At 37.4% G+C, this 26,269-nt stretch overlaps 1 long non-coding RNA gene across 3 annotated transcripts in view; it reads right to left on the bottom strand.

Annotated features, from left to right (window-relative positions):
* The window catches only part of LOC131909759 (uncharacterized), a 70,879-nt gene that overhangs the window by 31,616 nt on the left and 12,994 nt on the right, over nucleotides 1-26,269 (bottom strand). The window contains exons 1-3 of one of the 3 annotated variants that reach the window (XR_009378926.1): nucleotides 9,060-13,509; nucleotides 4,267-4,389; nucleotides 3,872-3,942 (exon numbers count right to left, since the gene is read on the bottom strand). This is a non-coding gene — a long non-coding RNA (uncharacterized LOC131909759). Of the gene's footprint in view, nucleotides 1-2,904; nucleotides 3,072-3,871; nucleotides 3,943-4,266; nucleotides 4,390-9,059; nucleotides 13,510-26,269 lie in introns of those variants that run through there. The other 2 variants (XR_009378927.1, XR_009378925.1) reach the window with 2 other exon arrangements.

Here is a 26,269-nt window from a genome sequence, read left to right as displayed (position 1 = left end):
TGAAAAAGTTGTTTAGCTTGACTTGCTTAAGGGGCCCCTGGCTCATGCACCAAGATCCATCCCTGGTGCATGAGCAGGCTTTTTGGAGCCCAGTACCTATGGTGGGACACCTTACACAGCTTTGGTTCAGTGGGAAGGGCTTGGACCTGCCCCAACTGAATGTACCAGGCTCTGCTGACTCCCCATGGGAGTTCTTGCCTTGGAAGGAGGTGGGAAAGGGGGGTGGGTTGGGGGACAAGGATAGGGGGGAGGGAAGAGGGAGGAGGGAGGAAAGGGGCATCTGTGGTTGATATGTAAAATGAACAGAAAATATCTTAATAATAACAAAAACGTAAAGTAAAAGTAAGTGTATATCGTATACTCCCCCCCCCCCCCGGCACATAACTTCATTATAGGAACATCAACTGGATCATTTTATATTGTGGGTAATTACTTGTTTAATGTCTAATAATAACACCAAGGTTTTAAAGTTTTAGGAAAGAGATATGAAAATATATACTCCAGGAGATCCAGAAATTGGAGGGAAAACTCAGAACTCAAAAATATGTACATGGAGGTATTTCACAATATTGGTGTACACTGTAAAGATGTGTCTCTGCCTATCATGCCTTCTGATTGGTTTAATAAAGAGCTGAACAGCCAACAGCTAGGCAGGATAGGATAGGCAGGATTTCTATGGAGAGAGGAGAAGAGGAAGAGGAATTTAGGCACACAGGTTTTGCCAAAATACTCAGAGCAAGTTGGACATGCCGTACTGAGGAGAGGTAACTGAGCCATGTGGTAGAACATAGATTTAAAAAAATGTGTTAAGTTATAAGAGCTAGTTGGAAACAAGCCTAAGCTAAAGGCCAAGCTTCAAGTAGGCAGAAAGGGGGGAAATGCTATGAAATAATCCTTTTGTACACTGTGAAGATGTGTCACTCTTATTGGTTTAATAAAAATCTGATTGGGCCGGGCGGTGGTGGCGCACGCCTTTAATCCCAGCACTTGGGAGGCAGAGCCAGGCGGATCTCTGTGAGTTCGAGGCCAGCCTGGGCTACCAAGTGAGTTCCAGGAAAGGCGCAAAGCTACACAGAGAAACCCTGTCTCGAAAAACAAAACAAACAAACAAACAAACAAAAATCTGATTGGTCAGTAGTCAGGCAGGAAGTGTAAGTGGGAAAACCAGACTAAGGATGCCAGGAGGAAGAAGGGCAGAGTCATGGGAATCAGAGAAGATGCTAGGAGATACAGAAGAAACAGGACATATAGAAAATGAGGTAACAAGCCATAAGCCACATGGCAGAAGGTAGGTAAGAAATATGGGTTAATTTGAAATGTAAGAGTTAGCTAGTAACAAGCCTGAGCTATTGACCAAGTATTTACAATTAATATTAAGTTTCTGAGTGGTTATTTGGGAAGTAGCTGCTGAGGCACAGAAAACTCTGCCTACCATCTCCATGTCATTATTTGGGGGCTAGCAATCCAAAAATAGTCCAACAAGAAAGCTTTCTACATGGAGGCTAGGCATGGTGGTACACAAATTCGATCTCAGCACTCAGGAGGCAGAGACAGGCAGAGATCTTTATAAGTCAGAGGCCAGCCTGGTCTATAGCAAGCTCCAGGTCAGCCAGGGCCACATGGTGAAACCCTGCCTCAAAAAACAGAAACAAAAACAAAAATAGAGAAGTAAAATATAGATGCAAAATACCTAAAAGTGTATGAAACATATATAAGGCAAATATATACAAGTCAGATATATTTTATATACTAACAATGATCAAAATTAAGTTAAAGTATTTTACTTTCAATGGCAAAAACTACAAAATGTTTGGAGATAAATATGTACCCTAAAACATGCCTGTTAAAAAATTTTAAAGCTCTAAATAATGTTCATAAAGCCAGGTATGTATTGTGGAACATAACTAATTTTAGAACTCTGGGAAGAGAACAGGAAGATCACAGGTTCAAGGTAATCCATAGCTACATGGTGAGTTCAAGTTCAAGATCAACCAACATGAAATTCTGTCTCAAAAAAAAAAGTTCATCAATTGTACAGCTCAATATTGTCAGGATGACAATCCTCTGTAAACTGATCTATAGAGTCTAATACAATTCCAGTTAAAATCCCAATACGATGCTTTGTTGAAATTAAATGTGTGTATTGAATGGCTCTAAAATCCTTTCAATTTCATACAATCCATCCCAGATTAGGAAGAATCCTGCTGGAGCTGGCTGTTGTGCTCTTTCTCTCTTTCTCCCTCCATCTCTTCCCCTCCCTCTCCCTTCTCCTCTCTGGTTTTTAGAGAAAGGTTCTTGTTATGAAAACCTGGCTGGTCTTAAACTTGTCATCTCCTGCCTCTGCCTGCTAAGTGTCAGGATTACTAAGCCCAGCTATCCAATCCATTTTGGATCTGTTTGAAGCCAGTTTTGTAGTACCAGAGAGATAAAACAATAGTAACTGCCAGGCAGTGGTGGCACACACCTTTATCTCTCTGAGTTCAAGGCCAGCCTAGTCTACAAAGTGAGTTCCAGGACAGCCAGTACTGTTACACAGAGAAACCCTGTCTCAGAAAAAAATAGTAAGCACTCTCAAGAAAATGAGATTTAATCTGTCAGCCAGGCACCTTAAATTAGATTTTTACATTTTTGGCATACTTTTTCCTTTTCCCCCTCATATAGTTTATCATTGAAATTTTTGCTCAGAGACATGCTCCCACAGCTAAATATTTCTTATCAAATGTGAAGTAAATGCATCTTTTACTAAGGAAATGAAAAGACAGAGAGAGAAGTAAAGGGGTATTTTGCTCACGTGCACATGTGCGCGCGCGCGCGCGCACACACACACACACAAAGGGATAGGATTGCAAGTATTTGGTTATAAAAACCAAAATTAAATATAAATTTAATATAAATTCTGTGGCTCTTAAATCAATAAAAAATAAATTTGTGGAAAAATATTTACTTGTTTTTTTGAGACAGGTTGTACTGTATAGTAGGCTGGTCTTGAATTTATATATGAAGCTAGTCTTAAACTCTTCATCTTCTTGTCTCCACCAAAGTTCTGGGAGTATAGTTGTGTGAAATCATACCTAGCAAAATATTTCACTTAAATTTAAAAAAACTTGTAAGTGAAAGTAAGATTATACTACTAACTTTATAAATATTACAAAATGAAACACAAAATGTGCCATTATTTGTATCTAAAACTTAATTACAAAAATAACAGGATGAGAGGATAGAGAAGTACAAGTGTACCAAATCTCTTGACTAACAGAAGATATTTCAACATACTGCTTTTCTCTTGTTTCTGAAGATTATAGAAATAATGACTATTATTTCTGAAAAGTGTGAAAGTAATCACTAGCAGAATTTAAGACAGGAATATGTCCTTTTGATTGCTGAAAATGCAGAAAACACACCCAAGTATTTATGAAAAGAAAAAGAAAAAAGGGGAAATAACAAAACTAAAACAAGATGACAAAAGCAAGACAAGTCTTACAAATTATAATAATAATTGAAATACATTCAAAGACAAATCCCTTGACTCAGTAACAACAATGTCTCATCAAAAAAACCAAAAGGTCAGGTGAGTATTAGTCAGGCAATTCAAAGAACACAAAATCAGGTTACAAAATTAATATCAAACAGCTAAGAATTTAGGGCAAACATTAATTGGGCAAAGATATTAAAGTAGATAAAGAATACAATTTTCAAAATGAATTAGTTTCATGAAGTTGTACTTTCTAAGTAGAATTACATTAAAATATACAGATGTTATATATTCATATCTTGCATTTGCAAGGATACATTTACCAAGGCTTTGTAAATGCCACAATGCTCTGAAGTTGCCCATTGTCAGCCATGGTTGACATTAGTGTCAAAGACAAACCTTTGGGTTGTTGCATCTTCTTTGAGCTGTTTGCAGACCAATTTCCAAAGACAGAAGAGAAGTTTTGTTCTCTAAACACCAAAAAAAGGGGAGTTGGTTATAAGGGCTCCTCCTTTCATAGAATTATTCCAGGATCCATATGCCAGGGTGGTGACTTTACATATCATAACAAGCAAGTCCATCTATGATGAAAATTTCAACCAGAGCATACCAGCATTTTGTTTGCGGCAAATGCTAAAACAAACACAAATGCTGGCCAGTTTGTCATCTGCACTAACAAGACTGGGTAACTGGATAGCAGGCACATGAACTTTGGGAAGATAAAAGATAGCAAGAGTCTTATAGAAAACACGGAACATTTTAAGTCTAAGAATAGCCCAAACTAGCAAGATTACCTCTTAATATTTTGACTTGTGTTCATCCCAACAACCAGACCATTTCTTCTGTAGCTGAGAGGAGTACTCATTTCCTTCTAAGTCTAGCTGGATTGCAGAGCTGCTTATGATTATGAATAAAACCTAAATAACAACAAAAAAAGAACAAAAATTACCAAATTTTATATGAGCAGTGGTGGTAGGAGGCAGAACAGGCACAAGGAAAATAATCTTTTAATGATTGTTGCTGGCAGATCAAATAAACAAAAGGTAACTCTTTTGGTCAGGTTCCTTGGAAAGAGACTCTGAGAAAGCTACTGCCTGCAAGAAATTTATTGGTTGCACTCGTAAAATTAATACTTGTGAGGGAATGGTGAAAACTGGACGGGTACAAAGGGAACCCAAACCATGCTGCAGGTGCATTGAACACCTTAGATCCTGCAGGAACCTTTGGAGCTGGCAGGATCTTTCAAAACAAAGTCCCCACTGAGGAAAGGCTTGAAAATCTTTGTATTTCTTTACAAGTCTCTAGGGCAGAACGCATTCCAGAAAGGTTTAACCTCTCTGCTGAAGATGGTTACTGGGAACTGACTCATCTCTGTTCTAATCAGCTAACAGTCTCACAGTGTCCAGGGCAATGACAATACTGTTCTCAACAAAAAGAGGAGGAGCTAGAATCTCATGAGGACCACTGGATGAGAACAGTAATATATGGAAGAGAGATGAACTGTATATACACCCCCTAGATTACTCTGATATGCTTCTTCCAATACAAGCCAGAAGCACTAAAACCTAAATAATGCAATGTTTAACCTGACTTAGAAATGTATCATGCCTTTTAGGCTGGAGAGGTAGCTCAGTGGTTAAGAGCACCTGCTGCTCTTCCAGAGAACCAAGTCAAGTCCCAGCACCCACATGGAAGCTCACAATCTTCTGTAACTCTAGTTCCAGGGAATTCAATGCTCTCTTCTTGTCTTCATGAACAGCAGGCATGCACATAGTGCACAGAAACACATGCAGACAAAATACTTACACACATAAAATAATAAGTAAAATTTAAAAATAATGCTTTTAAATTTAAAAATTGAACTTACTTTCCTAGCCAGCATCTAGGCAACATTTACAAAATTTTACCAAATATTAGATTATAGAAAATGCATAAGTACATTAAAAGCATATTATGTCCAATATTGTTCTAAAGATGGCAAATGTAAGCTATAAAATAAGACAATAATCAGCTAAAATTAATTGCTGATTAATTAATAGTAAATTATTAGAGTCCAAAATAATGAGGTTAAATCAAATGAAATACAGAAAGGACACTACTATTGCTAACAAGCAAAAGTTGTTTTTGGATCAAGGGGGGAAAAGTGAAGAAAAAACTTTAACAGAAAAGTGAGCAAACTAAACATGATATTGCACTGGCTGGAAGCCTGTGACCTGCAATACTGTCATCACTGCTTTCACCAGAGCTCCTACAGCTGCCTTTCCTCATTTCCATACATGTATCAGACCATATAATCCTTCTGTTGACCTATTTTTCTTTCTAGATTAGGCAGATTTTCACTAGAAAAAATATGCTGGAGTGAAAGGTTAAGTAAATAGGAAATAAGCAGAATAATTTGTCCTGCATCTCAGTCCTCGTATATCAGGAATAGTCACTTTGTGTCTTGTGTCTTGTGGTACGTGAAGAAAGGTGTACAAAGTATGAGGAAGTCTCACAATGGGTTTATCTCTGTATTTTCTGGTAGATAATTAATGTCATAATTTTCCTTCATTAATTTTTCACTGCATGCTCACAAAAGTCTTATCTTTCAACTTCAGTGATAGCATTATATCCAAAAGGTACCAAACATAGAAAGAATGGTTCAGGAAGAAACAGAACTTCAAGTAATCAACTTCTAAAATGTTTAGATGAAAAGGCGAAGGATAATTTAGATTAAAACCATTGTGAATTAATACCACAATGGAAATTGGAGCCTATAATTTAGAGTATTAATTTATTAAAAGGTGTATTAGTGAGGGTTCTTGATAGAAACAGAACCGCAATGAAAAAAAGAGATGTATACACAGTCGGCCCTTGAGATCTATAAAGGACTGGTTGTAGGACAGTCACTCATGGATATAAAAATCTGTTTCTATGCTCATTTCTTACATGAAATATCATATACATGGAGTCTATATATTTTTCCTAAGTGCTTTATTTTTTGTTATTGTGGTCTCTGAGGTGCTGGATATTAAACCCTTAGCCTTATGTATGTTAAGGAAGAACTCTACCTCTGAGCTACACCACCAGTCCCCTATCTCAAATAGTTTGAATTATCTGTTATCTATATCATATATAAAGTCACATAATCTAAATATCCATTATACTGTATCATTTAGAGAATAATAACAAATGTCTATACACATTCCATACAATTTTAGAAAATAATTTTGGTCTATAGCTAAAGACACAAATGTGAAGTTCATGTATATGTAAAGTTGACAGTATGTATAGGACCTGGTCAATATGACTTTAGGAGTTAGAAAATCTGATATCTACAAGGCAGAATCCCATTCCCTAGACACGGCAATCTTTGCTTTTAAGACTGTCAGCTGATTCAATGAAGCTCACCTGAATTATGGAGAGTAACACGTTTGAATTCATGTACACTGATTTAAATGTTAATTGCTTCTAAATAATGCCTTCACAGTAACACCTAGACTGATGTTTGACTAAACAACTTGGCACTGTGGTCTAGCCAAGTTGATATAAAAATTAATTATCAAATTAATTGTCATGAAGTTTTATAGTCTCTGTGGTATAAATTCTATACTCTAGAAACATATAAGTATCACGCTATTCCCAGGACCAGTATTTCTAGATGCATTAGAGTACCATGCAATTCCATGCATAAATCTGAGTCACTTGAGAATAACTACTAAGAGCAGCCTAGAGCAAGTCTTCATAATTCATTCACATCTCTTAAAGGACAACAGAAACATTCTAGTGGTAAACACAATAACAGTATTTGATGTAACCATATTATTTTAAAAACTTAGAGCACTGAATGGCAATGTTGGAGGATCATAATGTATTAAAGTTTAATATTTTATAAGACTGATATGTCCACTCTGCAAAGAAGGTGATTAAGGTTTAGTATTTTAGCACCTTTTCTTGGAAACTATGGCTGTTAATATCAGTTTTACACTTTGATAGCACTGTTTTATCAATGTATTATGTTTATTTTTATAAGAAGACATATTTCTCTTGCAATAGTCACTATGTTGATATATTAACAGCAATTTTGATATGCTACAATCATGACATTAGCTATGTCATGCTGAAAGTTTTATATAATAGTGCTTGCTGAAAATTTTCTGAATTTTGAGTTTGCTGATTTGATTCTATTTGACATATGAAGCAAATCTATAACCTCTTTACATTTTACTTTTGAGTTCTAGTTTTAAGTACACTGAACCAACAATATTATTATTAGATTATTACCTTCATTTTATGTGACAAATTGCCTCTTTCAAAAATTGGATCAGTGGTTATTTTTTCTTTTAAAAAAATTTTTTTTTTAAATTTTGTGTGTGTGTGTGTGTGTGTGTGTGTGTGTGTGTGTGTGTGAGTGTTTACAGAAGTGAGAGCAGGTGCTTGTGGAGACCAGAGTTGGAGCTGGAGTTACAGGTATTTGTGAGCACCTGGTATGGGGGTACTAGGAACCAAACTCAGATCCTCTGGAACACCAATAAGGACCCTTAACTGATGAGTCATTTATCCAGCCCCTTATTTTTAATTTTTGAAGTGTCTACATCATCATTTTCATTTTCTCCAAATATTTCCAGCAAAATATCCTTTCATTCCATGAACTTAATTGAAGTGTGAAATTTCTGTTGAATTGTCAGAAATTTCTGGTTTAGAATTCTGATAAAGAGAACACAAAGTTTTATTGTGAAATGTGCTTGATTAATGCTTTGAAAAAGAAAGCAAACCTTTGTAGATAGGATTTTAAAAGATACAGTATAAAACAAAAAACAGACAGCTAATCTTTTAAAACAAAAAACTACAAAAAGAATTTATAACTCAAGAACCTGTATATGACAACCTTACACAGAATGCAAAAATTGCATAGCACTAAGTAGTGAAATATAAGTAATGAGTCAAATTTATCTCAAAACTGAATATATTCACACACATGCACATGCACATATATCTTATCTAAGTGAAAAAAATACTGAACTCAAACGGCCATTTACACTTTCCACAAAAGCAGATATATCTATAGGAAAAAAATCTCTATTATGTCAGTTTGTACTGTTGAAAGTGGTTACCAAGAAAGACAGAAAATCTGAAAAGCAAGCAGTTAAGTGCAGTAACTGCTGCCTAAAGAAATAGAATGAAATTACTGACAATGACGGAGTGATTTCAGGAGGAAATGAGAAAATCATATATCAGCAAATAGAATTTTCACAAAGGAAAATAGCCCCAGTTTATCAAAGCTTTGATACTCTGTATTCTAGAAATAAATGCACTGCTGACATCTGATTCATAGAACATTAGTAACTAAATCACCATGTAATAGAGAAACTCAGAAGACTGAGGCATTACTATTAGAAGAGTATAAGGTCATTGTGCACCCATATGGTGAGAATCATTTACAAACTGTCTCAACATAAATGTCTGAGCTGCCCAGATATCTCAGGCTGAGTGTGGTGAATACCCACATCATGATCTTGTGAGTTACTGGCATGAGTATTTTTAAGGCAGTTAGTTGATTATTTCTGGCTATTAGCAACTTTGTAAATGTATTTGAGTATTAACTCACCTATGAAGGAGTGAATCCTTTTCTCATCTCTCACCATTAGAGGAGCCTATGGATATGTAAATGAGACTGCTCAGAAAAAGAGAGACTACTAGTTTTTTACTTTTGACTGCTATCTGCATTTGAGTTTTCCCTTCTCTATCCCTTTGCCCCATACCTGGACAAGCTGAGAAAATCTAGGTGCTCCTTTCCTGCTTTTCTTGAGCCATTTCAGATTTGCTTGGAATGCCTGCTTTGCTTTCTCCAGAACTAATTATGTAAGTAATAAAGTTTTTTATACCTTCTTGGTGTGTGTGTGTGGTGTCACTAATATCAACATCTGAAACCAATTTTGAGAAGGTGTCCTTTTCACTCCCCAGGGGTAACAAAATAGTTCATAATATATTACTGAATAGGGATTCCTTCCCCTGTATTTTTCTTTTATTCAGAAAAATCCAGGCTACTGGTTAGTGGCTTACAAATTACAATGTTGGTATAGATTTGGTGACAGATGTAGATGAAAAAAATGGTTAATTTAATGACATTTAATTTGCTTACAGCACTTTTGGAATATTTGTGGAAATGACTGTGAGGACACAACATAATCAAACTGAACTCCTGATCCTACCTTATTTTTGTGGTATTCATAAGATTCTATTTCAATACTTCTCAACATTTCCTAATGCTGCAACCCTTTAATACAGTTCTGCATGTTGTGGTGACCCCCAAGCATAAAATTATTTTGTTACTTCATAACTGTAATTTTGCTACTCTTAAGAATCATAATGTAAATATCTGATATGAAAGATATCTGACATGCAACCTCTGTGAAAGGATCATTTGGGCCCCAAAGGGGTTGGCACTCACAGGTTGGGAACTGCTGTTCTATGTCATTAGATCTGTTAGAGTGACTTCAGATTATATTACCCTTCTCCATTTCACCATTCAGCATTTTCATAACAAGACAGATCTTCTGTGCTTAGATTTTTTAAAAAGGCATTAAATCCAATACATTTAAATACCTTTTTATCTGAGAAAAGCGTGAAATGCCAGAAACTACAAAAGAAAACAACTATATAAAATTGTGTTCGTTTTGTCAAGGCAGAGATGAAGGTTTTCAAGGCCATTAAAAATGGTAGCTTCTGTTGCTACCCAATAATAGTTTAAAGAGTCGCTGGAGAAGGGAACAGAAATCCTCCCGTATCTTTTCTTCCCTCAGTTATGGTAATGTCCAGAGTGATTGAGAACCTTTGGCAGTATAAGGAAAACCCCAGTGTTTAGTAGGGGTGCTCTATCCCTAGCTCTCTGCACTACCAACAACAATAGAGACAAAAATCTTATCTATAGCTAAGTAAAGCATGAGGTAGGGATTAGTTTAGAGCTGTGGTGGTTTGAAAGAAAATGGCCCCCAAAGGGAATGACACTGTTAGGAGGTGTGGCTTGTTAGACTAGGTGTGGTCTTGTTGGAGGAAGTGTGTCACTGTGGAGGTGGGCTTTGAGGTCTCACTTATGCTCAAGTCATGCCCAGTGAGACAGACCACTTCCTCTTGCCTTCAGATCAAGATGTAGAATTCTCTGCTACTTCTCCAGCACCATGTCTGCCTGCATGCTACCATACTCCCAGCCACCATGCTCCCACCATGATGATAATGGATTAAACATCTAAAACTGTAGTCCACCACCTCAATTAAATGTTTTCCTTTATAAGAGTTGCTATGGTCATGGTGTCTCTGCTCAGCAATAGAAACCTTAACTAAGGCAGAAGTCAAGCACCTGGTATAATACAAGTCTTGTCAAAAACCACAAAGAAACAATGCTTCAGATATAGGCAAGGGAGAAGTAGGAGTCCCTCCAATTTTGATGCACATTTTTGCAACTCAAACTCATTTAGACAACAAAGATAAAAACAAAGAATCATTTATCAGAAGTTCAAAGATACATCTCTGCTCTCTCAGTTATGTTTTATTCTTAAATATTCTTAATGTTGAAACAGATTTTTCTAGAAACTGATATTTAATTATTGGACTGTGACAACCTATGACAAGGATGGCATAAATAATTTCACTGTAATATCAGAAAGGTTTTCAGATGACAAGTTTAAACATGTTAACGTTTTCATTTCATTATTCTGGCAACATAATTAGTTTTAGGATATAAGTACAGAAGGTACTTAAAAAGGTATGGAAGGTGTTAATCCGAGTATAATCTCTTTATTTTAGCTCTGAGATTTAAATGTCCCACCAAGTCCCACGAGTCCTGGAGCCCACTTATAAAATAAACACACAGACTTACATTATTTAAAATGCTTGGCCATTAGCTCAGGCCTATCATTGTCTAGCTCTTACTCTTATATTTAGCCCATTTCTATTAATCTATACTTTGCTATATGGCTCGTGGCTTATTGTTACCTTACATCTTCCTTGTCCTGGTGGCAGCTCCAGCAGTCTCTCTGACTCAGCCTTCCACTTCCCAGAATTCTCCTCTCTCCTTGTCCTACCTACTTCCTGCCTGGCCACTGGCCAATCAGTGTTTTATTTATACAGAACGATATCCACAGCACTGTCAATGAATTATGGTTGCCTAAGGCATTTTTAAAAGTAAAATACATACAGAAAATACATAGAGTTGCTTTTCACCTTAATTTTTTACATTTATTTATTTATTATTTGTGGTATGGCATCATGCACTCACCACAGAGCATGTGTGGGAGTCAGTAGACAACTTGCAGGACTTTCTTCTCCCCTTCCACCCTGTGGGTCCTGGGGATTGAACTCAGGTCATCACTCAGGCTTAGCAGCAATTGCTTTATCCACTGAGCCATTTCATCAGCCCTTCTTTGTATTTTTTCCGTGTCAATAATTAGATAAGTAGAGAAATACTGATAACAGTGCTATGTCTTAACCACACTAATTTAAAATTTGTAAGATTTGTAAACATTTAGATCAATGAAATGAAAAAAAGTTCAGGCATTTTATATATATTTTTTTCAACAAAGGCAATTCCATAAATGATACTCAAGTAACTAGATATTCAAGGGAAAAAAGAAAGAAATAATTAGAGAAGAAAATCAAGACAAATTGCATTCACTCCTTCTCACACGCTATGTAGAACTTGACTCAATGGACCAAGACCTAAATAAAGGCAAAACCCAAAACTAAAACATGAGTGAAAAAGGCACAAGGGTGTTAACGAAATCCTGGTTACATGATTGCACATTTGTCAAAACTCATATACTTAGAAAGACTAAAAAGAACAAATTTTACACATATATTTATACTTAATTTTGATTATTTTCCAAGTATGAGTGTTAAAACAGTATTATTTTATCTGGCATTATGACATACTCCTACCATTCCAGCACCCAGGATTCTAAAGCAGAAGGGTAGCAATTTTGAAGCCAGCCTGGGCAAATGGATATCTAATGAGTTCTAGGACATCCTAGGTGACATGAAGAGACCCTGTCTTAAAATAAAGAGAAATCACTTTTTATACAACTTCTGCCACTGGCCACCAAATATGACTTGGATAAAAGCCAAACTTTACTGGGCTTAGCTCTTTTCTGTGGATGAGCAGAAAGGACAATGTCTTACTTTATAGCCTCAGCTGGCCTGGAATTCACTGTGTAAGCCAGGCTCGCCTCAGACTCACAGAGATTGGCCTGTCTCTGCCTTCCGAGTGCTGAGATTGAAAGCTGAGATTGAAAGCATGGACTATCAAGCTCAGTCCCAGCTCAGCTCTTTAACAAGTATACTGAAGTCAATATAAGTGGCTTCTAGAACATAATATATTCATAAACATTAAAGTAACTAGGATACTAGAAATACTTTATAATATAAAACTTAGAAGCCATATATTACATCTAGTTTAGAACCATTATTACTTCAAAACTATATTTCCTAGTCCTTGAAAATAATCTTTTAAAGATTTCATTTTTTAAGCTTTAGAAAAATGAATTTCTTCAAAATGAAACAGTAAAATGTACAATAACAATAAGTATCTTTCTTTCATTAGTAATAATAAAGTATTTAGTGAAAAAGCAAAACAAAATAAACACACTGCACACAAGCTATATATTTTCAGAAGTCTTGCTACGCACAGCAGTTTTCTAAGAATACACATCAATCCCAAGATCTCTCTTTTCCCTGAAGAAAGAAGGTTAACAACATAGAAGTTTGCATGTAAAGAAAATTCTATTCTCTCCTTGTTTCACATACATGCTTATGAGCATGTCCTGAAAATCATCATTATACAGAAATTCATGTTTGGCTATAGAGATCTGCTTTAGGTATATGCCAATGAGTTGAATTAGTAACTGATTCCTTGCCTTCATCGTAAAGGAACGAAACTTAGCTTAAAACCTGAAATGCAGTTCAGAACACTAACTACATTAGTTCTTTCAAAGACCATCACCATTATAATTGAAAACTGGACTTAAACTCTAGTTAGGCAGGCTGAGTGTGTGAAGTAGAACACCTATTTAGACTATAGGTTCAAGCTTTAATACCCCTGCCAAAAAAACAAAAAACAAACAAAAAAACCCACCACAAATGATTATTTAGAAAGCAAAGTGGACCTTTTTTTTAAACTTTTTTTCAGTGCTGGGATAGAACACAAGGCTTTGTGTATGCTAGACAAGTGCTCTGCCACTGAATCCCATCCCCAGATCTCCTCTGAAGGTTGAAAGAATTACTCCTGAGAATCAAAGAATCACCACATTGGAAATTATATAGTCCTACTGCTCATCCAAGACTATTTTTCCTTTACCGTAAGTACCTGAGTCTGTTATTTAGCTTCTATTTTCACATGATCACCTGAGGCCCATAATTCCCCCCGTGTTCATGAAAATCTCAGTGGCATTCTCAAACCTATCCACAATTAAAAGCAGACTTTCAAATTCTCAAAGGTACTATCTATATGTACAATATTGTTAAATACTGTGGTGGTATTGTGTTCCCCAAAATATTGTGTACCCTAATGAACTTATCTGGGGTCAGAGAACAGAAAAGCCACTAGATACTTAGGATAGGCAGTGGTAGCACATGCCTTTAATCCTAGCATTCCAGAGGCAGAAATCCATCTGTTCAAGGATACAGCCAAGCATGGTGACTTACGCCTTTAATCCCAGAAAGCGAGGCTTTAATCCCAAGGAGCGGTAGTAGAAAGCAGAAAGTTATATAAGGCGTGAGGACCAGAAACTAGAAGCTTTGAGCTGGTTAAGCTTCAGGCTTTTGAGCAGCAGTTCAGCTGAGAGCCATTGGGATGAGGACTCAGAAGCTTCCGGTCTGAGGAAACAAGATCAGCTGAGAAGTTGGCCAGGTGAGGTTAGCTGTGGCTTGTTCTGTCTCTCTGATCTTCCAGTGTTAACCCCAATACCTGGCTCAGGTTTGATTTTATTAATAAGAACTTTTAAGACTCATGCTACAAAATACTTTTCTGAAAGGCCTTTATTTTGGATTAAAAATTGGATTAGCTCTATCTACACATAATTTCTACTAATAGGTCATTTGATACCATAAAGAATAAATCTAATTTTGCTCTTACATTATAATTCTCAAAATATTTGAAGATAACTTTAATTTTTCATTTAAAATTACATATGTAGCTGGCAATTCCCAGGACAACAACAATAAATATCTTTTGGTTGCAGGGTTTTGCTTTATAGCCTAGGCTGGCCTTACACTCATATCATGCATGAGTTTTTCCCTCCCCAAAATAGGTATGTATTTACACCATGCCTGATAAAGTTTTTTCTTTTCTTTTTTTAAGATTTACTTTAATTATGAGAATGTGTGTGTTCATCACATGTGAGTTCTGGTGCCCATGGAGTCCAGGAGAAAGTAACTGATCCTCTGGAGCTGAAGTTACAGGTAGCTTTGAGGCAACTGCTGTGGTTTCTTGGGAACAAAACTTAGTTCTGTTCAATAGAAGTATGTACTCTTAGTCACTGAGCCATCTCTTGGCCCCTTGATAAAGTTCTTAAACAAAAACATGAAATTCTAGATTCTAATACATAGCTTGCTTAATGGTTTCTAAATATTCATGACATTTTAGCTCTGATGTGAAAAAATATTTATTTTCATTTATCCCCTTTTATAATAAAAGCAGAAATTATGAAAAGTTGAAGTCAGTGGCTTTTCTTAAGGCCCACCAGAGGATATGTTCTACAGAAAAGCATAAACCTGTAATCTCAGCAGGAGGAGGAATGTTACAAATCCCAAGATGGTGTGGTTCCATAGTGAGTTTCAGTACAGTTTGAGCTGACTCTGTCTCTGGAAAAATAAAACACAAACAAAACCTCAAGGATAGAAGTCTACTGCCATTGTATAATACAGAAGAACAGAGAATCCGGAATTAATTACAGCCTATATCTGCCAACCTGGTGCAGAAGTGAATGGTCTATAAGCTGGTAAGAACAATTTAATGGTGAACGCAATTAACTCCTGTAGTCTGAAGGTCAACTACTATGAGTGAAAAATTCCTGGTAGGTACAACATTAAGAGAATCCACCTTTCATGAGTCTTACCTATAAAAACCCTAGAAAGTATTTGTAATTAAAAGACAGTGAAGAGTCCTTTAAGATTCTGATAGCGAAAGGAGAAAGTAATCATTGTGACATATACCAAGAGATTTCCTCTACCTATGCCCACTCTCAGGAGAAGCACTTTATCAGAGACATGTGATCTGAAGAAAGGTATTTCTCTACTCCAGTCACTGTAACTTTTCTGACCAAAAGGATTCGAGAGGTACTCAGGAGGTGGAGGCAGAATGATCATGAATTTGAGAACAGTTTTGCAATATAGCAGTTTCAGACTATGAGATACAGTCTCAAGAAAAATAAGTTATTGTCATGATTAAAACATTAAAAATTCTAATGGAAAGAATTACATGTAACAACCCATAGGCAATTTAAGCAGAGAGCTGAAAACTAAAGGAAAGAAACATTGTACTTCCTTTTTATTCTTTCCAGGTGTTCAAGATACCAAAGTGACAGACATGGTAGGTCCTGGTTGAAATCCTCTATTTCCCTGGGTCTTCCAGAATCAAAATCTATGTATCATCTCTGTGAAGGAATCAAGAATGGCTGAACAGAATTCCTGCTACTGGTGTGGATGACATGGTAATAGTCACAGTCAAGAAAGGCAACTAAATTCATACCCAAAAAAAAGTGGGCTGTTGCTGTATTTTGAAGATAATGAAGGGCAATAGAGAAATTAAGATGAGATAAAGCTTCCATCATCACAGAATCAGTTGCAAATGAGTGTGTAGACTTATGGCCCAGGATTACATCCAATGTAGCCTGTACTACCTGGCCTCTCAGTGTATTTGTAAAGTATAATACCCATTAAAAAGTCCTTGTTTCAAAGAAACTTGCTATAAATCATAATCAGTAGGTAGATTTGAAGAGTTGACAGTAGAAACTTTCCTAACTCAAATACAAAGGGAAGAATGAAAAAGTAAGAACATCTAAAAACTGTGGGGAAATTTTCAAAGATGGAACATATACCTAATAGGAATAAAAGAGAAGAAACAAAAGAAATAATTGATGTGATAATGCCAAGAATGTTCCAAAATTAATGATAACACCAAACCGAAGATCCAGAAAGCTCAGAAAACACTGGTAAGATAAATCTACACTTAATCATATCATACTCAAGAGCAGAAGAGTCATAGCTAATTATTAAAAACTATACAAAGGAAGAAAGTGGGATCAAATATTCAGATATTAGCACTATGGTAATGATGAAAGGAAATGACATTATCTATAGCTAAAGAGTTAGAAAGCAGGGGAAGATGAAGAATCAAATTTAGAAAGTAAAAAAAATCCTCCTACTTCCCAAGGTATAGTTTCTTGTAGCTGATATGATTTCAAATTATTTTCTAAGCACATAAGCACACTGGTAAAATTTTAAGTATATATTTAGTGTACATGATAGTTGCTTTTTTTTAATGAAATGCAATCATGTGGATGGATAATCTCTTAACCTTTTTTATGAATATGGGTATTCTGCCTGCACATATGTCTTGTCTACCATGTGTGTTCAGAGCCTGTGGAGGACAGAAGGTGGCATCAGATCTCCTGAGACTGGAGCTACAGCAGGTTCTAAGTCGCCATGTGGATCATGGGAATTGAACTCAAGTCCTCTGGAAGAGCAACCAGTAGTCTTAATTGCTAAGCCATCTCTCTAGCCTCTTAATTTTTTTTTAATCAACAGTATCACTGTTGTCTTTAATGGCTATGAAAGTAGGTGAATGTAGCCTTCTCTCACTCTTTTCAATCACTTCAGAGCATCATTCTAGTGATGAAAATACAGAGTATTCGTAATACTAAAAATGTGCTGTCTGAATAGTTTTTATGTGTAAGTATGTCCAATGATATTTGCAAGACGCTTTCCTGGAGGTAGATTTGATAGATAAAAAAAGATGTCCATATAAAACTTCCAGGCAAAAATGCTATATTATTTCACAGACTTGTCAACAACCTGCCTGTGTGGTCTTATATTCTCTAGCTCTATGTATAATGTAGATTTTCCTGGGAGCAAAGAATGTCTTTTCATGGATATTTTATTTGCAAGTCCTTCATACTATGGAGGAATAAACACTTTTTTTCTGGTGGTGATTTATCCAATATCCTTTGTAAATTATTCTCTGCTGGCTTGTTTGAAGGCACTGTCACTATAAGTGGCAATATCAACTATTTTTATACACGTAGTACAAATTTTCCCTCATCATAAGTGTTTTTTGTGAGTGTCACAGCTTGCTCAACTATTACTATTCTTGGCATTTTTTCTCAAAATCTCAAAATGTGGAAGGCTGCAGTCACTTCTTAGCAGCTTTCTCCCGAGCTGCCAAATCTGCCTCTTTCTGAGTAGCCAGAAACACCTCTTGTTCCTTCTGGTAAGCTGCCAGCTCTTCTGCATTGAGATTTTTTTCACTACTCAAACACCCAGGTAATGGGCAAAGGCAATGATAGAATAGGTAATATACTCTAGGGCAAAAGTATCACCTTTAGTTTTGACATAAGAAATCTCATATATGTGCTTCAATGTGACCAGGCCTACAATCTCTTTCCTTGTTTGCCAAGCCCCTTTCTAAATTCCAGCAGCTATTTTTAAGAAGTAGAAAACAGTGGGTTTAATCTTGAGCTCAACTGTCCTGCTAGACTTCACAAAAACATTTATAGGTAGAGAGAGGAATGCCTCCTTTGATGTCTTTCGTCTTCTCATGAATTATTACAAAATGGACAAATAGTTATCAAAATGATAAGTTTATCAAAATTGGTAATAGAGACACCTTGATGACCCAAGGTGGGGCTCAGTGGGGACCAAGGCCCTAGGCTAGCCTGCCATGCCTGTATAATGGTCCAGATCTTACCTTGGGCTTCCTGAGGGCTAAAGTTACCCAGCTTAGCTTAAACATGATTCAGGGACTAACAGTCTTAGTTCACCTCCCTATCATATGTCCTTTAGCTTTGCTTGTGATATATTTTGCTGCATTGGAATTTTGAACTCCTACAGAATTTAACCTGTAATGTTTTCCAAAAGCAAATCCACACTCTTCATTCTACACATGTACAAATCAAGTCAGGCCAAGTCACTTGCCAAGTTTACATTCCTACCTAGTATTCTATCAAAATACAGCTATTTCCACTTAATTATCTCGAACAACAAAATAGCAAAAATAATAAATGCAATTGATAATTTTAATATCATAGAAACCCAAATGTTGTATCAATTTTCATGTCATTAAAACAATTCAGCTGTGTGGTTGTGGCACAGGCCTGTGGCAGTGTATTCACAGCACTTGGGAGGCAGAAGCAGGCAGATCTCTCTGAGTTTAAGGACAGCCTGGTCTACAGAGCAAGTTCCAAAATGGCAAGGACTACATACGCAGCAAAACCGTCTTGAAAAACAAACAAAATAAACCCAAAACTCTAAAATGGAGTATGACATCTAAGGAAAGATCAAAGGGCTTTCCTGTCTGGAGATTCACCACAGGAGAGAATCTGAGCTGAGCCTTGATGTATAGTAGTAGTATATGGGATCCTGGGAGGAGAACAGCACAAAGGTAGAGTGGCAGAAGTACTATTGGGCTAATAAGAAGACCAATCTGACTGCTCACAAAACTTGTTCTGGAAATAGAACTGTTAGGAAAGTCACCTACAAAGTTATTGTTGGGGCCCTATAAGAGCAATGGATTTTCTAATTAGAAATCAAGGAAATTGAGTACTTCTGTAAAAAGTCGTCTCTTCACTTCTCTTAATCTATGAGATGGCTAGATACAAGCTGGTGTTATTATGTAAGGAATCCTGAAGAGTGATATAAACAAATGCACTCTTTTTCTTGATGGATATTCAGAAAAAAATGAGGAGAAGGAATTATGGTAAAAGCAAGCAGCCTAAGATCTACCAATAAAAAGTATGAGATCTAGGAGTTGAGGGTGTTGCATGGCGTTGGTTTGCTGTTCCTGTTGCTATATTTATTTATTTACTTTTATTAGCATGCAAAAAACAAGTTTGAGATTTATTACTGATCAGAACATAATGGATTGAATTTCATATTTCATTACTTGTGAGGAGCAAGAAAAGGGAGTGAATATTGGAATCATACAATGAGCATAAAGTAGAAGGGAAACAATAACAAACCCAAGGGTGTTGCAAAGATAGTAGCAGCAATGGTAACAGTAAAGTCTAAGAAAATAATACTGGATGAAATCTACTGTGAGAGCCCACAGAGGTTTCCTAGTGAGATCTAAGCTTGCTTTAAACAGCAGGGCTGCATTAGGGGATGACTTAACCATGTGTGTGGTTACCACGTGTTTGGGATGGTCTGCACTTGGCTGTGCTGCGGGGGAGGTCTTTTGCTCCACCCCTTGGCATTCCTTTAAAAGCCCTTTAGAAGAGATAGAAGGGGTTGGTGGGTTTTGACCCAGGCTCTCCTGAGGCTATCCTGTGTTTCTGTCTCTCTCCTCTATATTTCTATCTACATATTCCTCATTTCTTCCTGCTAAAGAGTACCCTGGGGGAAAAAGTGGGGGCAAGCCCCCTACAATCTATCAGACTGTAAAATAGAGGTGTGGCAATAGTGTTTAATTTTTCTAGCCTCTCACCACCTTACTTTTGTGAGCTGTTCTCTACCTCTCCCATCTCAAACACATAAATGTCTTTAATCCAATTGTTTTGAGGCCCCCCAGGTTAGTACTTGCACCAAGCACAATATTTCAGTCCTTTATAGGATTAGACTGCCGGACATCCTATAGAGGATTGCTATCCTTGTTTCTTGCCAAATAGAGGTAGTGATCTGAGAAGGAAGAAATGACACTATTGTGTAGAGAGACAACAAAGAATAAGTGTCCTAGTGAGATGTGAATTACTAATTCCATTTGTCCCTGAACCTCAGTTGTATGTTTAACCTTTTCTTGTCTATGAGACTATTCCCAGTAGTATCCAAATGAATCCATCTTTTCACATAAATTACTTGAAGTTAGTTTCCTGAAACAAAAACAAGTTGTGAATACCACAGAGGTTTAAATGTAAATTAGTAGCATGAATTTCTGCATGAGGCTGAATTTGTTTCTATGTAAAACTTAAAGAAGAGTAAGAGAGACTCCTGTTTGGTGATTCTTGGAATTTTAGATCCATACATTTCATCTTGAGTATCTTCAAATCTGTCCTTCTCCATCCCCATGGCTGCTACTTTAATTTAGGGAGAGAAGGAGGTAAGGAGGAAGAGAGGGAGGGAGGGAGAGAGGGGGAGAGAGAGAGAGAGAGAGAGAGAGAGAGAGAGAGAATGAACTAAATGTTATTGAAGCCGTGTTTTAGCTGGTAACTTTGTTCCTAAAGCATCCTTAGAGTCTATGTGTCACTCAATAAGTCAGATGGAGACCTATCAAAAAAAATCCAACTTTCACAGTTACATTTGGTCATTTGATTATGAGATCTCTTCAGCAAACTAACCCTGGCTGGCTATTTCATTTATTTCCTTTCTGCAAACTTCTTTTGCTTTACCTCAACTGTACATCTTTTAAGAACAGACAATGCTTACTCTAAATTTAAATGAGGGGAATATGTCTCCATTGGAAAACTGGACCAGGTTCATGCTATTTAAACAGAGACAATGACAGATAAAATTCTACCTCAAGGTATACTTGTAGTAAATTAGTTGCAACTCTGTGGGTTTGGACCCAGATTTTGGCACCAAAATGTGAGTTTTGCAACTCTGGAGAAAGGTATCCTGACTACTTGGGGAGTAAGGCAACCTTGTGTGCTTAGGACAACTCTGATGGCTGGAGCTGCGAAGAGACAGCTGGATACCTGGAGGGTGAGGTATCCTGGACACCTCAAGCTGCTTGAGGCAGCTCTGCCCTGGAGGTGTCCTGGATACCTGGAGCTGCTTAGGATAGCTCTGACAGCTGGAGCTGCAAAAGGACATCTCCACCCTGGAAGGGAAGTTCTTCTGACTGCTTGGGAGAGTCAGGCCTGGAACTGCTTCAGCAGGGAAGGGTATCCTGACTGTTCAGAAAAGTCAGGCCTGGAGCTGCCAGGAACTCTGCAGGGAAGGGTATCCTGACTGTTTGGGAGAGTCAGGCTATATCTGGTGTGGTGGGGGATGGTCTCCCTGCAGGATATAACAATCCTGCTCCTCTCCTGGAGAGCCACTACAGCTGAGCTTTGCTCAGCCCCCACTTAAGGGCACTTCCTAGCAGAGCTCTGCTTCTCCAGCCTAAGAAATTGCAGAAATGTAGCAATCTCCTCCGGCTCTGGAGAAAAGTGTTACTTTTTCAGCTTTTTTAGATCTCCCTTCCTTTGTTCACTGAGGGACATCTCAGCAAGGATTTTCTGTTCAGCTCCTCCTTACTCTGTCCACTGAGGGACATCTCAGCAAGGATCTTCTCTATGCCAGTGAATGAAGATCTTCACACCCAAAACTCTTTTGAGAAAGAGATTATTTGGGAAGGAGTCCAGGAGAGTAGCTGCCTCTACCAGGGTGGAGAGAACAGCCCACAACTGACCAGACAAGGTGGTTTATACAGGATGTCTTGGGGGCAGAGTCAACCAGTGATTGGTTAGTTTTTTTTTCTGCCCAGGGATTGGCCAGTTTTGCGGGCTAGGGACAGAGATGAGCCTGTGCTTCTTTCACTGGCCTTATCTGAACCATCTTTCCCTAGTTCTGGACTCCAGGGTCAGGGTGGGATTCTTTAGCCAGCCCCCTTTTCCCTACAATACTAAAACTCTAGACTGACAGAATGTTACATGATTTTGGAAAGTGCTCAGGTCTTCAGAGTCCAGAGGAAGGAATATGTAGACTTTTAGCTTCTATGTGGTAAACAGCAAGAAAATAGGGGGATGTCATGCCAATACCACTGTAGCACCCTCACCATGATATGGGCTGAGCATTGTGAAGAAACTGAGGGTAGAGAATAACCAGCTATAGGAGGCCACTCCCCATGGATCTGACTGATTTAAGAATGAATAGTCAAGCCAACCAGGAATTATGCTGCTGGTATACTGGTTAATTGGCTCTTCAAAAAAACAAGCAAGCAAACAAAAATGCCCCAACTTGTAGATTTTCAATGTTCTGTGATAGGAATATTTCCATTAAATTGATTTCAAGATATAAGAAGACACCCCTAGTTTGACACAGAAGAGATACTAGCTTTGTCTCACTCACACAAGTCATTTTGAGCCAGTCTAACATGTAGGAGCCAGTGTGAGTTTGAAGCAAAGATCTCAAAAGGCTTACAGAAGCAAGTAAGTAAAATGCTTGATGTAAAGAACTAAAGAGAAGCAGGATTTATTCTGCTCATGGTTTCAGAGACTTCAATTGCTTACAGTGGGGGAAGGTATACCAGAAAGCACATATCATGAAGAGAAAGCAGACAAAGAAGAATGTTTTTGCTTAGTTAGCTTTCTCTTTCTTCTCCACTCATTCTGTCCAAGCTCCTATCCTATGGAATTCTGTGGCCTACATTCAAGTGCAATCATCCCTTTAAATTAATCCTCCCTAGAAATAAAGACACACCCTAAAGTGTGACTCACCAATCCCCTTGTAATGAGTCTTTTTCTGTCCTGCCAGCCAGCTCCCAAATAATGACACAGAGACTTCTTACTAATTATGAAAGCTTGGCCTATAGCTTAGGCTTGTTCCTAACTAGTTCTTATAACTTAAATTAACCATTTGTATTAATCTACATTCTATCATGTGGCATTACCATGCTCTCTTCCATCTTGTACCTCCTGTTTCCTCTCCCTGTCTACTGGCATCTCTCCATTCTTCCCAGAATCCTCTCTGTCCTCATAAATCCCTCTTAATCACTTCCTACCTAGATATTGGCCATCCAGCTTTTTATCAAACCAATAAGAAGGTACCTTAGCAAAGATACATCTTCACAGTGTAAACAAATATTCTGCAACATCCCCTAAATTATTTTAAATCTGGACAAATTGGCAATGAACATTAACTATGGCAAGTCCATCACTTGCCAATTGAGGAAGGAGGAAGGAAAGAGAAAGTGGCTGGAGCCACCGCCAGGACAAGGAAGATGTAAAGTACCAGTAAGCCACGAGCCACGTGGCAAAGTAAAGATTAACAGAAATGGGCTGAATATAAGAGTGAGAGCTAGACAATGATAGGCCTGAGCTAATTGCCAAGCAGTTTAAATAATGTAAGAGTCTGTGTGTTTATTTTATAAGTGGGCTCCGGGACTGGCGGGACTTGACGGTGGGAGCTGGAGAAAAATTCTCCAGCTACAAAGACACACAAATACATTACTTTAAATCATGATTTCTCACCACTCTCTCCTCAAAAGGCTAATTTGTATTTCTGTGCAAACTTCACTAGCCCAGCCTAAAAGTCCCCATAGTTCCATCCAATGTTATTCAAAAGCCCAAGTTCAAAGTATATACTAAAGGTCAAGCCATTCTCTTACCTGTGAATCCTTGCAAAATAAAAATGTTCTATATTTCTAGTATACAGTGACACAAAACAAATGTTCATATTCTTAGTAAATAAATTTTTTTAACTTCATGTGTATGAGTGTTTTGGCTGCATATCTGTACACACATGTATGCAGTTCCAACAAAGGCCAGAAGAGGGCATCAGATTCCCCAGAACTGGAGTTACAGACTGTTGTGAAGTACCATGTGGGTTCTGGGAATCAAACTCAGATTCTCTGAAAAAGCAATCAGTTCTCTTCAACTGCTAAGTCATCTCTCCAGCCCTAATATTCCTATTCTTAAGAGAAGAATGGGGACACAGAAAGGAGGGATAGGACCAAAGCAAGATCAAATCTAGGAGGGAAAACATTAAATCCCACAACTTTCCTTCATACACCTGGAACACATGGTGACCTGATGTGAGCTCTACCAAGTATGGGCAGTCCCATCCCTATAGCTTTAATGTAAGCCTATATGGCTTTTCTTATGCTGGGTTCCCTTGTTGCCTATAGCTTTTCTTGGCAGACTTCCACATTCCTACTATGTCCAACATCCTAGAGTCTCCATTACAGCTTACAACCTCAGGGTTTCACACCTTGACCTCTCATGGACTCTTTACAAGGGAAACTGGCACACTATCTGATTTCTAGACCTTGCTTAAAAATACGGATGCCTCCATGACTCTGTAATTTGTATTGCATGCCTGTAAGAGCAGTATCACATGGATGATGCAATGGCTGGGCCCCTGTGGACTATGGCTGCAGTGGCCTTTAAGTATATGGGTAGTTAAACCTAAGAAAATTCTTCCACTCTGTTGTTGTCTGATTGATATAGATATGATGGGATAAAAGGGTAGATTATTGAGTCTACTTTTAAAAAGCAACAACTTCTTTAAAATGTTTTACATTGCTCTGTATTTTAGTTTATTGATAAAAGTTAATTTTGTTATACTGTTTATATATTTCTACTCTTGTTTAAGGTATTATGTTTATGCAACTCATTTAAAATTGTAATGTATAATTAAGAAATACAGATTAATAGTCATCTATGATAATCAAACTTATAGTCATATTAATTAGGTTTTCTAGATATGCAGAGATATATTTTAGATATATAGGTTATCTTCAAACACTTCAAAGACCTACAGAATACAGCATTTAGAATGTTTTAAAAACTTAGAGTTTTCTGGACAGTGAGACACTTCTGCTCTTGACAGCACCAATTACTTCAAAGAAGATGATGGGCATCGAAGAAACTCCATAGGAGTTTGCTTTCTTTATGGTAAAAGTTAGCCATTTGGGCAAGAAACTGTTCTTGCCTGGACTGCTTGATAATATGTTGTATAGACTGGACATACAAGACACATGGAAAAATGACCACTAAATTTTGCCAAAACAAGGCGAGATGATCCTTCAGGTTCCTGCTTTACATAGGAGACTACCAGACATTCTGCAGGACACAGGAAGAAGCAACTGAGAAATTCTAGGCCTACAGGCTGAAGGTGGATGCCCCAACATTGCAGAGGAACTCTGGGTGACTATCCAGATAGCCAGCTGTCTCTGTCATTCTAGATTTTTGGAAGTTGCTTACAATGCTCTTCCTGTTTACTTAGGTAATATTATATCCTTCTGGGGTCTTTGATGTAGCTGAAGACTAGATAGTTATAATTTTCCTTGGTTATGATAAAAGATAAATTAGATATGAAATTTTAGACTAACAATAAAGGACAGATTATAGAGTATTTTCTTTAATTTTGCCAAATACAAATAGACTAGATATTATAACTGTAATTCTTACTTGATAACTGTTCTATTATATGTAATTTTACTATATTAAAATTAAAACCTTACTTTTTTTTTGATTAGACAGAAAAGTGGAAGTGGTAGGGGATGTCTTTCTGTACACTGTGAATATGTGTTGCTCTGATTGGTTGAAAAATAAAGCTGTTTGGCCAATGGTAAGGCAGAATAAGGTGAGGCCATACATTCCAACTGGAGAGAGAAGAGGAGTGGGGCAGATGCTGTGGGCCACAGCCAGGAGAAGCAAGATATGAAAGTATCGGTAAGCCACAAAGTCATGTGGCAATGCACAGATTAATAGAAATGGGTTGAGTTAAGTTATAAGAGCTAGCAAGCAAGAAGTCCGCCAAAGGCCATACAGTTTGTAAATAATATTAAGCCTCTGAATGATTATTTTATAAGCAACCACAGGACTGCAAAGCCAGGCGGCACCAGAGGAATGTGGGACCATGGGCTAGGCGGGACCTGAAAAAACTTTCAGCTGTATTTGGCATTTACTGTTC

This window comes from Peromyscus eremicus, chromosome 4 (genome assembly GCF_949786415.1).
Source record: "Peromyscus eremicus chromosome 4, PerEre_H2_v1, whole genome shotgun sequence".
Lineage (NCBI taxonomy): Eukaryota > Metazoa > Chordata > Mammalia > Rodentia > Cricetidae > Peromyscus > Peromyscus eremicus.
The sequence above is the reverse complement of the archived record's forward strand: the minus strand, read 5'-3'. Positions and strand labels throughout refer to the sequence as shown.